This window comes from Balaenoptera borealis, assembly GCF_965194805.1.
Source record: "Balaenoptera borealis genome assembly, chromosome: X".
NCBI classification, from domain to species: domain Eukaryota; kingdom Metazoa; phylum Chordata; class Mammalia; order Artiodactyla; family Balaenopteridae; genus Balaenoptera; species Balaenoptera borealis.
Genome location: NC_138881.1, coordinates 72,871,641 through 72,887,304, shown reverse-complemented (window position 1 = coordinate 72,887,304; position 15,664 = coordinate 72,871,641). Strand labels below are relative to the sequence as shown.

Here is a 15,664-nt window from a genome sequence, read left to right as displayed (position 1 = left end):
TTTCTTTTCCACCACTTATGGATGTTTCTATGAATAACAAAATTTAATGCACATAATTGAAGCCTTCCCATCTATGAAAAATAGGATAAATTAATTTTTGTCTCTATGAAACACTTGAAATATAATAGTTCATTGAAGTGAGAAGAGAGAACACATTACGAAATTCATTTAGTTTTAACCTTGACTGAGCATGTGTCTTCTGCCTTTGGCTTATTTTTTCTGATGTATTTGTAAAGGCTAGGGCTGCATTTGTTCCTGTAACCAGGCAGTGCTCTTCCCAGGAACCCATCCAGGGTTACAGAGAATGAAAAAAGGCCACTGCATTGTTTCTTGTAATACTGTGTTTTTATATATGTTATCTCATTTAATTCTTACAGAAATTCTGTATGTAAATATTATTATGTCTAATGTACAAAAAACTAAGCTAGCTCAGAGAAATTAAAAAACTTAATGTGGAAAAAAAAGTTTATAACATTTCGAGGGGGATCCAGGATACTATTGCAATGTTCAGTGGGTTGGATAGGATTTATTCAATTATACACAAAGAAAGTACCCACAAAAATAATAAGAAAATGATAAATTGGCCACCCTAAGCTTAAAATACTCTTCACAATAAGACATCGAAACAAAATTGAAAGTAAATCATGTATTAGAAGACATTAGCAATGTACATTACTGACAGAATGCAGAAAGAATACTTCCAAATTAATAACATAAAGAAAAATCAATGAAAATGGGCAATGTCAATGGATAGGTAATTAAAAAAAAGAATGGCCAATGAACATAAAAAATGCTCAACTTCATTAGTAATCAAATAAATGCAAATTTTAAAATGAAGATGCTATTTCACATCCATATGACTGACAAAAAATCAATCAGGCAATAAATGTTGGCAATGATGTGGAGAAACAGAAAGTGTAACATAATGAATGTGGGGTTATAAGTTGGTACAATTATTTTCAAGAGCAATTTGACAATATCTAGTAAAGTTCAGGATACAAAAATCTAATAACCTGATCAATCAATTCCAAATTAGCCTATAAAAAACTGAACATCTACGCAATGAGATGTATAAAAGTGTTCATAGTAAGCCTCTTGGTGACAGAAATGAAAAGAAAAATCAATAAAAGAATGAGTGATGTGCCTATGTTTTCCTCTAAGAGTTTTATACTGTCTGGTCTTTAACCCATTTTGAATTTATTTTTGTGTATGGTGTTAAGGAGTGTTCTAATTTCATTTTTTTACATGTAGAAAACATAGGCAGAACACTCTGACATAAATTGCAGCAAGATCTTTTTTGACCCACCTCCTAGAGTAATGAGAATAAAAACAAAATTTAAAAAATGGAATGTAATTAGACTTAAAGGCTTTTGCACAGCAAAGGAAACCATAAACAAGACAAAAAGACAACCCTCAGAATGGGAGAAAATATTTGCAAATGAAGCAAATGACAAAGGATTAATCTCCAAAATATACAAGCAGCTCATGCAGCTCAATATCAAAAAAACAAACAAACAAGCCAATCGAAAAATGGGTGGAATACCTAAATATACATTTCTGCAAAGAATACTACAGATGGTCAACAGACACATGAAAAGATGCTCAACATCACTAATTATTAGAGAAATGCAAATAGAAACTACAATGAGATATCACCTCACACCGGTCAGAATGGCCATTATTAAAAAATCTACAAGCTAAATGCTGGAGAGGGTGTGCAGAAAAGGGAACCCTCTTGTGCTGTTGGTGGGAATTTAAATTGATACAACCACTATGGAGAACAATATGGAGGTTCCTTAAAAAACTAAGAATAGAACTACCATGTGACCCAGGAATCCCACTATTTGGCATAAACCCTGAGAAAACCACAATTCAAAAAGACATATACACCCAAAGTTCATTGCAGCACTATTTACAATAGCCAGGACATGAAAACAACCTAAATGTCCATCAACAGAGGAACAGATAAAGAAGATATTGTACATATATACAATGGAAAATTACTCAACCATAAAAGGAACAAAATTAGGTCATTTGTAGAGACGTGGATGGACCTAGAGACTGTCATACAGAGTGAAGTAAGTCAGAAAGAGAAAAACAAATATCGTATATTAATGCATGTATATGGAATCTGAAAAAATTGGTATAGACAATCTTATTTACAAAGCAGAAATAGAGACACAGACATAGAGAACAAACATATGGATACCAAGGGGGAAAGGGTGGTGGCGGGATGAACTGGGAGATTGGGATTGACATATATACACTATTGATACTATGTATAAAATAGATAAATAATGAGAACCTACTCTGTGGTGATCTAAATGGGAAGTAAATCCAAGAAAGCGGGGATATATTTATACATATAGCTGATTCACTTTGCTGTACAGTAGAAACTAACACAACATTGTAAAACAACTATACTACAATAAATATTTTTTTAAAAAGAATGAATGAGTCTAAATATACATCAATTGAAAAGTGGATGAATATATTTTGGTATATACATCCAATAAAATCTATTCAGCAGTGAGAATGAATGAACTAGATCAAATGCATCAATATGGATAAATCTTTACCACATTAGATAAAATATACAAGTTGCATATTTAAGTACAGTATTATATCATGTATATAAAATGTTACAACATCACAGCAATTTTTATATCACTAATGAATGCACAGATATATAATGAGTGATTATACAAACTCACATATGTATGAATAAGTGCAAAATTCAATAATATTCAATAGAGCCATCACCAATGAGGAGAAAGACAAATGGAATTGATGAGAGGCACACATGGCACTATAACTATGTGTATAACATTTTCTTTCTTTTTGTTTTGTTTGGTATTATTATTCTTTATTTTATTATATAATTTTCAGGTATACAGCATTATAATTCTACATCTTTACACACTACAAAGTGATCACTGCCATAAGTCTACTTATCATCCATCACCATACAGTTGACCTCCTTCACTCATTTTGCCCACCCCAAAACACTTTCCCCTCTGGTAACCACTAATCTGATTTCTGTATAAGTTTGTTTTTGTTTTATTTTGTTTCTTCATTTGTTTTGTTGTTTAGATTCCTCATATGAGTGAAATCATATGGTATTTGTCTTTCTCTGACTTCTTTCACTTGGCATAATACCTTCAAGGTTCATCCATGTTGTTCACAAATGGCAGGATTTCCTTCTTTTTATGGCTGAGTACTATTCCATTTTAGATATAGATATAGATGATATAGATACAGATATTTTAGATAGAGATATAGAGATATACACATGCATACCACATCTTCTTTATCCATTAATTCTTTGATGAACACTTAGGTTGTTTCCATATCCTGGCTATTGTAAATAATACTGCAATGAATGTGGGGTGCACATATCTTTTAAATTAGATTTTTTGGATTTGATACCAAAAGAAAAGGCAACTACATCAAACTAAAAAGCATCTGCACAGCAAAGGAAACCATCAACAAAATAAAAAGGTAACCTACTGAGTAGGAGAAAATGTTTGCAAATCATATATTCAATAAGGGGTTAATATGCAAAAAATATGAAGAATTCATACAATTCAACAACTGAAAGACAAACACCTGATTAAGAAACGGGCAGAGGATATGAATAGACATTTTTCCAAAGAAGAAATACAGATGACCAGCAGGCACATGAAAAGATGTTCAACATCACTAATTATTAGGAAAATGCAAATCAAAACCACAATGAGAGATTATGTCGCACCTATTAGCATGGCTATTATCAAAAAGACAAGAGATAACAAATGTTGGAGAGGATGTGGTGAAAATGGAACATTTGTACACTGTTGATGGACTGTAATTTGGTGCAGCCACTATGGAAAACAGTATGGAGATTCCTCAAAAAATTAAGAATAAACTACCATATGAACCAGCTATTCCACTTTGGGGTATTTATCCAAAGAACAAAAATTGAAAACATGTATGCATCACTATGATCATTGCAGCATTTTATTTCTTTTAAAAATAATTTGAAAAAATATGAGACTATTAAAATTTTGTAATTGGCTGATAGTTGCTTATAATATTGTTTTCTACATGTTCTGCATTTGAAATGCTTTATAACAAAAACCATGTTAGAAATTTTGAAAAATTTCATGTGTTAACCTGGATAGGAGACAACTGAAGATAAATATTATAACTCTTTCAAATCTTAGAAAATTGTCATATAGAATACTGACGAGTCTCATTCTGTGTTGATCTCAAGTGTAGAACAGAAAAATGAAAACCTAAAATTACACAGTGAAATACGAAGATGCAAAAGAATTTTTAAATATCTTGAGGAGTAGAAATGTGTGCTCCTTTTTTCTGATCCTTGTGCTCCTCCTACTCTTTAAGGAGAAACTTTTAGAGATGCCATAGCAGGAATTCCTGTAGTGGATGGAAAGTTGTATTAAAGCTTTAAGATTATCTTCTGTGTCTCTATGATTTGATTAAAAGGAGATAATTAATCATCCTCAAGGTGAAACGAGGGGTTGTACTGCAACTCAAAATATGGTAGCTTTTGTGATTCCTTGGCTTTAAATTTTATTTTAAATTTTATTGGCTTGACAGCATGTTGATATATTTTGTGACCAGAGACTACGTTAAATACATAGTTAACAAGAAGAAAATTTCAAATCATCTTGATGGGCTGAATAAAGTGGCCTAAAAAAACAAATAAATATAAATAATAGATAATCACATACAAAAATAAGACATTTACAAGATGTACCTGTGGCCCAATAAAAAAAAAAATACCTACGCCATACAAAAAAAGGGGTATTTTTCTCAGCATTTGTGAAAAAGACAATGGTGAGCTCCATGTCAGTCAAAAGACTGAACAGAATTCAAAAATGGTCATTCCCTTCCTAGAATGCACTAATAGATATTCCTGTCTAGAAAATGGAATTGATAGTACCACAGTTATAGATGACACAGTACAAAGTATGAAACCAGAGGAGAATGACCAAATAGTAAGGGTATTCACAGCACTGATACATGAAGAAAAATTAAAGGAACTACAGAATTGGAAAAGATAAATTAAAAGGAAAGGGCAAGCAATAGCTCTTTCCAAACATAAGAATGCTCTCATGTGGAAGAAGGATTATTTTTAAGACTGATAGTTATTTTAGACCAATTTAAAGAAAAAATTTTCTAAAAATGTAAAGAAATCCTAAAATGCAAAAGACAACCTTGTGATATAGTAAGTTCTTCATCACTGAGAGTGTTTAAGCAGATGCTGAATGACAATTTTCAATGTTGTTTTTTCAGGCATTCATGCATCAGGTATGATTCTCCCTAAAGAACTAGGTGAGTATCTATGAGTACCAAATTGGTACCAACATTAGTCCCAAAAGTAAAAGTACCTTTTATGAAGGTCTGGAAGATTGTGATTTATTTAAATCATGGAAGCATTCCATCTTGCTTTATCAAATTGTGTATGTTTTTTAACAAAAATCATTATTTTTTGTTTTTGGAAAAAAATATTATATATAATTTAAGAAATTAAGAAAATGTATATAGGAAAATGCAAAAAACACACAGAGTTTGTTGTACCATACCTAATTATGCATATCAGCTGAATATCATTCCAGGCAATGAATTAGAAAGATATAAAGGTAAATGGATAGATGGATGGATGGACAGATGGATAGGTAGGTATTTAGATAGATGATGATAGATAGATGATAGATAAATAAATTAATATTAGAAAATATTTTATAAGTGTTGGACCCTAATGCATGCATTATTTTAAAAAATAAGTATTCAATGAAAATTTATATGAGTTTAACAAGAAACTGAAGTGAAATTTAAGGAAATGCTGAAGATTTTAAAAAGTATTACTTCATCATAAGAAATTATTTCCTTGACTAATACCTCCCAGTTTCCTCCTCCCCCCAGCCCCTGGTAACCACCATTCTACTCTCTGATTCTATGAGTTAGACTATTTTAGATTTCTTATCTAAGTAGTAACATGTAGTATTTTTCCTTCTCTATCTTGCTTATTTCACTTAGCCTAAGTCCTAGAGAACTACCATATGGTACAATACCTATAGTTTATAATACTGTATTATATACTTAAAAATTAGTCAACAAGGTAGATAATATGTTGTGTTCTTATCACACAAAAATAGTAACATATTAATAGAGAGAGTAAGAGAAAACTTTTGGAGGTGATGAATATGTTTATGGCATTGATATTGGTGGTGGTTTTATGGATGCATATTTATCTCCAAACTCATCAATTTGTTTTCATTAATTATGTATAGCTTTTTTATATCAATTATACTTCAACAAAGTGTTTTTTTCAAAAAAGAAATTGTTCCTTGATATTTATCTCTAAATATAAGAAAATAGATTCTGAAAACAATTGTTTGCTTTTTGTGTCTTTAATTCCTCTTTTAAAGTTTACAGAGTATCAATTGGCTCTGTACCTAAAAGATAGACATAGTATTCTTACATGTTGTCATACCTCCCTCTCTTCCTTTTCCTGACTTGAGATTTATGTTATTATTTTTACACCATCAAGATTTATATTATTTAAGTATCTTCTGTTACTAAAATTTGCACAAGTTTATAATTGTGTGTTTTGTTCTTTATTTGATGTATCTCTTAATTCACTTGGTTTCATCATCAAGGAATTGTTTTTTTTTTTTCAAAAAGCTTTCAGAAATATTACTTCTTCAATTCTTTCATATTTTAGAATGCTTATTGCCTTTATGTTTCACCACTTTTTTCTGGGTTAAGAATTCTTGGGTCACATTTTATTTCCTTTAGAAATAAGATGTTTCTTTGTCTTAAAGTTCAATCACTTAACCATGGGATATGTCTTATTTGTGTGACCATTCAGTGTCAGTTTTTCCTGGAAGCTTTTATACCTCTTTTTTCATTCTCTGGAAATTCACTTTTATTATATATTTTAATAATTTTCCTAATCAATATGTTGAGTTCTTTACTTTAGAGACACCAGTTATCCACATAGGAAATTTTCTTTGTCTTCCATATCTATTTTTTTCTGCTCAGTTTGTCATTCACAGTTGTGTTCACTGTAATTATCTTAAGTCTTTCCTCCATGTTAATAACTTGCTTTTTATCCATATCTGTTCTTTGCTCTTTCTAGTTTATTAATTACCTAAAGAAGTTCCGACCCTTGATTTATTAAGTCAATAATCTCATTTTTTCTCTCATATTTTAGCTCATTTTGTTTAATCCAAGTTGATCTATAGTAAAAACATTTGTGGTTACTTTCCTTGTGTTCCTTGTCTTATGTTTTCTTTAGGTATAGTTTCTTTCTCTGTCTTTTGTATTGAAAATGTCTCACATTTTTCTTCTTTTGTTGTAATGCATTGCCATTAATATCCATGCCAAATCTTTTTTAGCTTTTTCACACTGTGGAATCCCTGTAGCTTTGTCTAGACCTTTTCCTTTGTTCTCCTTTAAGATGGGTAACTTTAACTCCCTTGACAATGCTTCTGAGAGTTAAATGTTTCCTCCAAGGAACAGTTGTTTCAGGCTGGTTTCTTAATGTCCTATCCACTTTTTCTGTAGTCTGCTTCCATGGAGAGAAGAAAGGACAATCTTGTGCCTGGATTCCCTTTCCCAGGTTTTGTTTTGTCTGCTGTACCAAGATGAACTCTCCTAATTGTCAAATGTATTCCATTCCCTTGACGTGTATCCTCCAATTTCAAATTTACTTCACTAATTCAATTAGCCTTAGAATCTTCACTTCTGTCAGAGAAATTCAGTTACATAACTTCCTCTGTTTTACACTTATGCTCCAGCATGTGTTTTCTCTAAGAGAGTCAAAATAAGGATACCCAATTAGTCTGCTTTCTCACATTAGGTAAAATTAGTGAAAATTCTCAGGATTCTGTGGAATCACCATTACAGTTTCTAAAGTGTAGGAGTGGGGTGGGCCTTGTCATATTCCTCTCTAATATCTGTTCTTCCACATTATCACTTCTTTCTTTGGCTGCCACTTTTTGAAACTAATTACATTGGGCTGTGCCTCTTGTTTAGGTTTTGCTAGCTTTTTCTTATTAATTTAAAAATTTTATTTCTTATTGTTTTTGCTGTTTTTCTCATATTAATATTTGCTGGTTTTTATTAAATGTTCTTTTAAATAAGAATCTGAGAAAAATTAGAGCAGGAATATTCTCTTAGGCAGTTTTTTTCCCTCCCATTTAAAACTGAAAATCTGAAAAAAAAAACAAAACTGAAGATCTGAAGATTTGCTTTTATATGGTCCAAGTCTAGAATTATTAGGAAATGAGAAAATGACTTTGTGCCTTATGGCTGAGTGATTTTAAGAAAGTTTCATTGTAAATAAAACCTTCTGAACTGTTGTAAAGTATAAAGGTGCATAATCTGTGAAAGCATGAAATTTGGTTCCCATAGAAATAGTGGATATCTAGACCACAAAAAATTTTATTAAAAGAGTAAGATTCTTCCAAGTGCACATGTTTCATGTGTGCAAATAATGTCGGAAGTCTTATTTAAGGTCAAAAACCAAAAAATGTATAATGTTCCCTTGGAATTATTTATATTTATTTTTCATTACTATTTCATTTTGGTCTTATCCACTATATTACCATCAAAGTTTTAAAATTTATTCATGTGGTATCATTTTTATCTTTTTATATAACCTAATACAACATTAATGTGAACAAATGGAAAAGATTTGCCACTTAATCATATAAATTAGAAATGAAAAAGACATATTGATCATCTTGTCCAGCCTCCTCCATTTTTTCTAAATATATGTTTTGTTTTTAACTAAAAGTCATGGTTTTGCTATGAAACAAAAAACACATTGATTTGGTTTAATGCTGAAAGTTTAAATAAAAATTCAACCCTAATAGGACAATACAAAGTCCTATTTTAAGTATATGATCTTCAGCTAATTCTATGCAGTATTACATTTTATCTTCCTAGCAATCATGTGTACATGCTATCATTTTCTTCAGTGAGAAAGTGCTGTGTATGAGTTACAAGTTATTTCAATGTCACCTAAAGCCTGACTCGGTAGAACTTCTGACAGGAAGAGAGTAAGGTCTAAGTGTGTTTGCCAGTTATGATGTTATGCCCAATAACGAATTGTACTTCTGTGTAATTAATCTGCAGGATACATATTCCTAAGCAGTGTGTTAACAACCAAAAATATGTAGCTTTTTAACTTCTCTCTCACATTGTTTATTAATTTCTATTTTGTTTCAACTTACCCAGAAAACCAGAAATGTGTTAATATTGAAGCTTCACTGAGGTAATAAAAGTCTCTGAAATTGTGAATACACATTATTTGTAAATATAAAGTCAGAATTAAGAACCTAGATGTTCAAAGTAATATATATGTCCATCAAACACAGAAGCAAAAGCAGGCAAGAAATCATTGGTGATATATATCATTTAGGCAGTTAAAATGCAGGAAATATAGTCACCAAAGAAGAAACGGACAAGGATTGAAACAAATGATGTTAAGATAAATCTGGGAAAATCTGGAGGTAAAGAAACAGTGGATGTAATAAAAAGTATTGCCCTAAATACTGGATGCAATCTGGTGGGAAACTGATGTGCTACGACTTTTATCTTAAAATTACCTGTGTTCTAGTATAATAATAACTTTAAAAGATTAAAGATTATGTTTTTGGCTTATAAATTGTCTTACTGTGAAAAATTTTACTCTTCATATATAAAAGATGCACAAAGAGAAGAAATGTTTTATGAATTGGTCTCCTAAATAGTAAATAAATTGCTTACTTTCATTGTTTGATAATCCTTGATGTTTCTGCATGCTGTGCACTGGAGAAGTATGTAAACATTTTAATATGATGGGAAATCCCAGTTTTTCTTTAAAAAATTGGCAACATTATCAGTCAAAAACATGATAAAACATCATAATCTATTTCTAAATGCTTTGCATTTTAATATGGTTAAAGTTAAGGCAGTAAGTAATTTCAGAGATTTTCCCTTGAGCTACATAGTTCTTTTCATATGTAATTATTCTCTGAGTGCATTAGATAATGCTATGGTTCCCACAGCTGTATACACATCTATAAATCATTAATGAGGCAGTTAACTGAAACAAAACTATAAAAGATTCGCATTACCCAGCAGAGCCCTGTTTTAATTTACTTCTAGTTATTTACAATTAATTTTTCCTTTTGGAATAATGATTGCAAGTAATTTAGGATCCCTTTATTCATACAGAAATTAGAAGTTGTCTGTTCATCAAATTTTTTTTTTTTTCCTGTGTAACAGAGACTCTTCAATGACCACTATGGGGCCTGAGGAGATATTTTTTTACTAGATTAAACCTCATCTCACTTTCCATTCCTACCCTCCATATTTGCCTCCCTCCCACCTACAAGGCAGGGATATTTTGGGGAGTCCAGAAATGGAAAGAAAACACTTTTGCCCAAAAATGGGATAAGGAGAATGAGCCCAGTGATAGAAATTTGGGAGAGTATATTTATTGATTATGCTTTGAAGGACTATCTTTTTCATTGTTTCTTAATTCATGAAAAGGATTCAGTGTTAAAAGTGAAAACCAAATAAAAGTTTTGAATGTATCTAATGTAAGTATAAATGAAACATACTACTTATGTGATAACAAAAGATGTCTATAAAAGAATTACCTTTCAAGTATAGCATAAAAATGCTTTGACGTTTATCAACTCATTTTACATTACTCTACCTGTCATATTGTAATGGTAATATTCATATGCCACACTTTCATATTTTCATTTCTCTACAGATCATCGTCCCCCAAACACTGATATGCAATAGTCTATCGATGCCAAAAGGATTATTCTTCCCTTGCTTTACACCCAGCAATGACAGAAACATCATGGAGAATAAAAGAGAGAAGAGTGAGGAGCCCTAATTATCACTGACAGATAAATACTTAAGGAAGCTATCCAAATAGGCAAAACTCTCATCGTGGTTTTAATATATGTACATATGTATATATATTATGTATTTGTAGGAATCAGTATTTTATTATATCACCTAGCCTAGCACCTGACATTAGCATGATTGGTATACAGACAAGATTGACAAGTTTTGGTGGGAAAGTCTGGTTTGTAAAGAGAACATTTCAGAGCAAGAAACACAATCTCAGGAGTGTAGGTGTGAGTGGAGTACTACAGTGTAGTGAGGTTTTCTTTAGTATAATTCCTTAGCTATTCTTTGTTTTTCTACCCTTCCTCATTTTTATTCCCTCAATCCTAAATCAGTGTTTTGATGGTCTAGATTCGTTTTCCATTTTTATGTAAATAGCCTTCTTCCATGGCTTAACTTGGATCTAACAATTAATCTTCTGAATAGTAAGTGATATTTAGTTTCCCTGGTATATTTTCTTGTCTTGTCTGTATTTTCACCATGTATATACATTTATTTTCCAATTAAAAATGCAAATAATTTAAAATAACAACTATAAAGGGCAATTTCTAACAACGTAACTTGAGATGTTTTGGAACTGAGAAATAGGTTTATCTAGCAGTGCTCTTGTCACTCTATTTAGACAATGGCTTACTTTCTCAACATATGGAACACTGGAAACAAACTTCGCCTATATCACATTTTAACCTCAGGCTAAGTCAGCCGTGATTAGTAACGGATGCCAGATCTTGTAATTCTGAGTCACATTTTTAGCGTTGATGCCTTAAAAGGAAAACATCGTATAAGAGGTTTAGAAAAACTTAATTTTGAAAAGTACATTTCCTTTCCTGAATAAAGTCAATTTCATTGTGTGGTCTTAGTTAATATGTAAATGATAATTATATATATCTATAGATATCTCAAAAAATTAGTTAAAAAGCAAATAATTTTGCTGTACATATATATATTCTATCTTGATCAATAGATACAATTCCTCACAGGTGTGTTTTCAAGATTCAGAGAATTATTTATAATCAAAAGGTTCTGACTGATTATCAGATATCATGACTTAAAAAAAATTGCTTCCTGGAATTTTATCAAGTAAGTGCCTTCACATGTCTATAATATTTTTGTGACCCTGGCAAACTTAGATTATATTCTTTTCAAATATTTAAAAGCTAAAAATTCTTTAGCTCCACCTCAAAGTGGCTGCAGCCAAAGGAAGCTAAGGTTCTTTACCTGTCAGAATATGAATTATTATCTATTATATGTCATTTGTAGTATATGAAGTACTTTGAAGAATAATTATATATGATTTCAGCCCCCAGGAATCATGAGGAATGAACCTTCTCATAAGGCTATCTTACTCATAAGATATATCTTACTGTGTGAAGTATTTAAATATCTTAAAATATTCTTCTTAGAAAAACAAACATTAAATGTTAAAACCCATTAAAACCATGAGAAACATCACAAAATGAACTAATACAACATCATTAAGAGAAAAACCTACCTATATTAGGTTTCATATAGGTATATCAAAATAAAATTATAGAAGTGTGTTATTTGATATGGCCCACTACAAATATTTTGTCAATCAGGCAATTACCTGTGAACTACAAAGGAAGACACAGCTCTAGAGAGTTAACTTTAAGTAGAAGCTTTCCTCAAAATGTTAATATAATGTTATTACAATGTGAAAAGCATGTGAAATCATTCCTTTTATTTTAAAACAAAAGGAATGGAGAAGTAAAGCTTTCTGAAAAATTAAGACACTGTGCCAATAAGACTTAACTCAGTAGGATAAGTTTAATATTATTTAGATGGATGTGTGTAGTTAAATACACTCATGGATGTGTGAGTAAAATTGAACTATTTACTTAAAATCATATACACTACTTGAAAAACATAGTCTTTCTTGAAATTTTCACTTTGTACAAAAGCATGTCCCTCTTTATTTGTAAAAATATGAGTGTTTATTATTGAACAGAGAGTGGCTGAAAATAAATCTCAGAAGAAGAAATATCACTTTAAATTAAGAAAATTATGATATATCAAAGGCATTTTGTAACATCAAGCCACATAAATCATGACTTTAGTTTTATTCTTCTTAATTGGGTGCCTGCAGGGAAAAAATTCCAGACCCACTAAATGAGTATGAAGTTAATTTTCTTTATCGATTAAACAGGTACATAGAAAGGGTTCTCTACTGACAGATACATCAGATTCCAAGTACTAAATTACCATAGTAAAAAGACTGAAAGTAACATTGGAGAGACAAAATCCTTCTTCATCATTTCTGAGACAACTTGGAGAAAGCTAAATCAAGAATGGGGCTGCTTAATACAGAGAAAGACAGATATAGTGTAATATCACATACATTTGGAATTTGTAAAAGCTGAACTCACAGAAACAGAAAGAAGAACAGTAGTTACCAGGGGCAGGAGTGGGGTGGGAATTGGGGAGATGTTGGTCAAAAGGTAAAAATTTGCAACTAGAAAATGAATAAATTCTGAAGATCTAACACACAGTCTTGTGATTATACTCAATAATACTGTATGATATATTTCAAAATTGCTAAGAGACTAGATATAAATATTCTCACCACCAAAAGAAATGATAATTATGTGACGTGATAGAGATGATAGGTAGTGCTACAGAGGTAATCACATCACATTATATAAATGTATCAAATCAGCTGGTTGTATGTCTTAAACATTATATGTTAATTACATCTCAGTTTAAAACACACAAATGTAATAAAATGGTTATAAGAGTAATAAAAAGAATCGGGCTGCCTATTAAAATATATGAACTTCAAGTCCTTTATAACTCAACTCGAAATCAAACTCAAGATTTCTTCATTTTAATTCTTGATATTTTTACTCCCAAATGAATAAGGGTACCTCAGTCTCCTCAGAACAAATGAATCAGCCATGGAATAAAGTGGTTTCACCTTGAAGTCAAATGTTGTAACAATAGTGGCATACAAAAGTGGAGTTACAAATTCAATGAACAATTTAGAAATGACATGTCTGTAAATGACATTATCTTATAAGTTGAAATTAAGTCATTGAGAAATACCTATTGAGCATCTACTTTATATTAGAAGATAAATTAACCCACAATTACCATTGAAAACCTACAATGATTAGGATATATACTGAGAAGTACACAAAAGACGTAAGTGACCTGTTCTCTGAAGGAATGTTGATCTTGATGGTGACATACGAATTTAACTAGTGAGTAAGATCTAGCTAAACTGATGTAAACAAATGTGATAGGAAGGTAAAAGGTGTTTCTTCCACTAAGACTGTACATTTAATTGTTTGAGCTTCACTTTCCTAGAGCTTAATTCTGTCTTTTTTTTTTTTGAATTATATTTTATTTATTTTTTTATACACCAGGTTCTTATTAGTTATCCATTTTTAGACATGTTAGTGAATATATGTCAATCTCAATCTCCCAATTCATCACAGCACCACCACCACCCCCCGCCGCTTTTCCCCCTTGGTGTCCATACGTTTCTTCTCTACATCTGTGTCTCAATTTCTGCCCTGCAAACCGGTTCATCTGTACCATTTTTCTAGGTTCCACATATATGCATTAATATATGATATTTGTTTTTCTCTTTCTGACTTACTTCACTCTGTATGACAGTCTCTAGATTCATCCACGTATCAACAAATGACCCAATTTTGATCCTTTTTATGGTTGAGTAATATTCTATTGTATATATGTACCACAACTTCTTTATACATTCGTATGTCGACGGACATTTAGGTTGATTCCATGACCTGGCTATTGTAAATAGTGCTGCAATGAACATTGGGATGCATGTGTCTTTTTGAACTGTGGTTTTCTCTGGGTGTATGCCCAGTAGTGGGATTGCTGGGTCATATGTTAATTCTATTTTTAGTTCTTTAAGGAACCTCCATACTGTTCTCCATAGTGGCTGTATCAATTTACATTCCCAACAACAGTGCAAGAGGGTTACCTTTTCTCCACCCCCTCTCCAGCATTTGTTGTTTGTAGATTTTCTAACTGGTGTGAGGTGATACCTCATTGTAGTTTTGATTTACACTTCTCTAATAATTAGTGATGTTGAGCAGCTTTTCATGTGCTTTTGGCCATCTGTATGTCTTATTTGGAAAAATGTCTATTTAGGTCTTCTGCCCATTTTTGGATTCGGTTGTTTGCTTTTTGATATTGAGCTGAATGAGCTGTTTATATATTTTGGAGATTAATCCTTTGTCCTTTGATTTGTTTGCAAATATTTTCTCACATTCTGAGGGTTGTCTTTTCATCTTGTTTGTAGTTTCCTTTGCTTTGCAAAAGCTTTTAAGTTTCATTAGGTCCCATTCGTTTATTTTTGTTTTTGTTTCCATTACTCTAGGAGGTGGATCAAAAAAGATCTTGCTGTGATTTATGTCAAAGAGTGTTCTTCCTATGTTTTCCTCTAAGAGTTTTATAGTGTCTGGTCTTACATTTAGGTCTCTAATCCATTTTGAGTTTATTTTTGTGTATGGTGTTAGGGAGTGTTGTAATTTCATTCTTTTACATGAAGCTGTCCAGTTTTCCCAGCACCACATATTGAAGAGACTGTCTTTTGTCCATTGTATATCCTTCCCTCCTTTGTCATAGATTAGTTGACCATAGGTGCGTGGGTTTATCTCTGGGCTTTCTATCTTGTTCCATTGATCTCTATCTTTGTTTTTGTGCCAGTACCAAATTGTCTTGATTACTGTAGCTTTGT

General features: G+C 31.5%; 1 long non-coding RNA gene across 1 annotated transcript in view; it reads right to left on the bottom strand.

Annotated features, from left to right (window-relative positions):
- LOC309620201 overlaps positions 1-15,664 on the bottom strand; it is a 58,780-nt gene extending 43,116 nt beyond the window's left edge. Inside the window, exon 1 of the long non-coding RNA XR_014239452.1 lies at positions 1-15,664. This exon is cut by the window's left edge and continues 40,284 nt beyond it. This is a non-coding gene — a long non-coding RNA (uncharacterized lncRNA).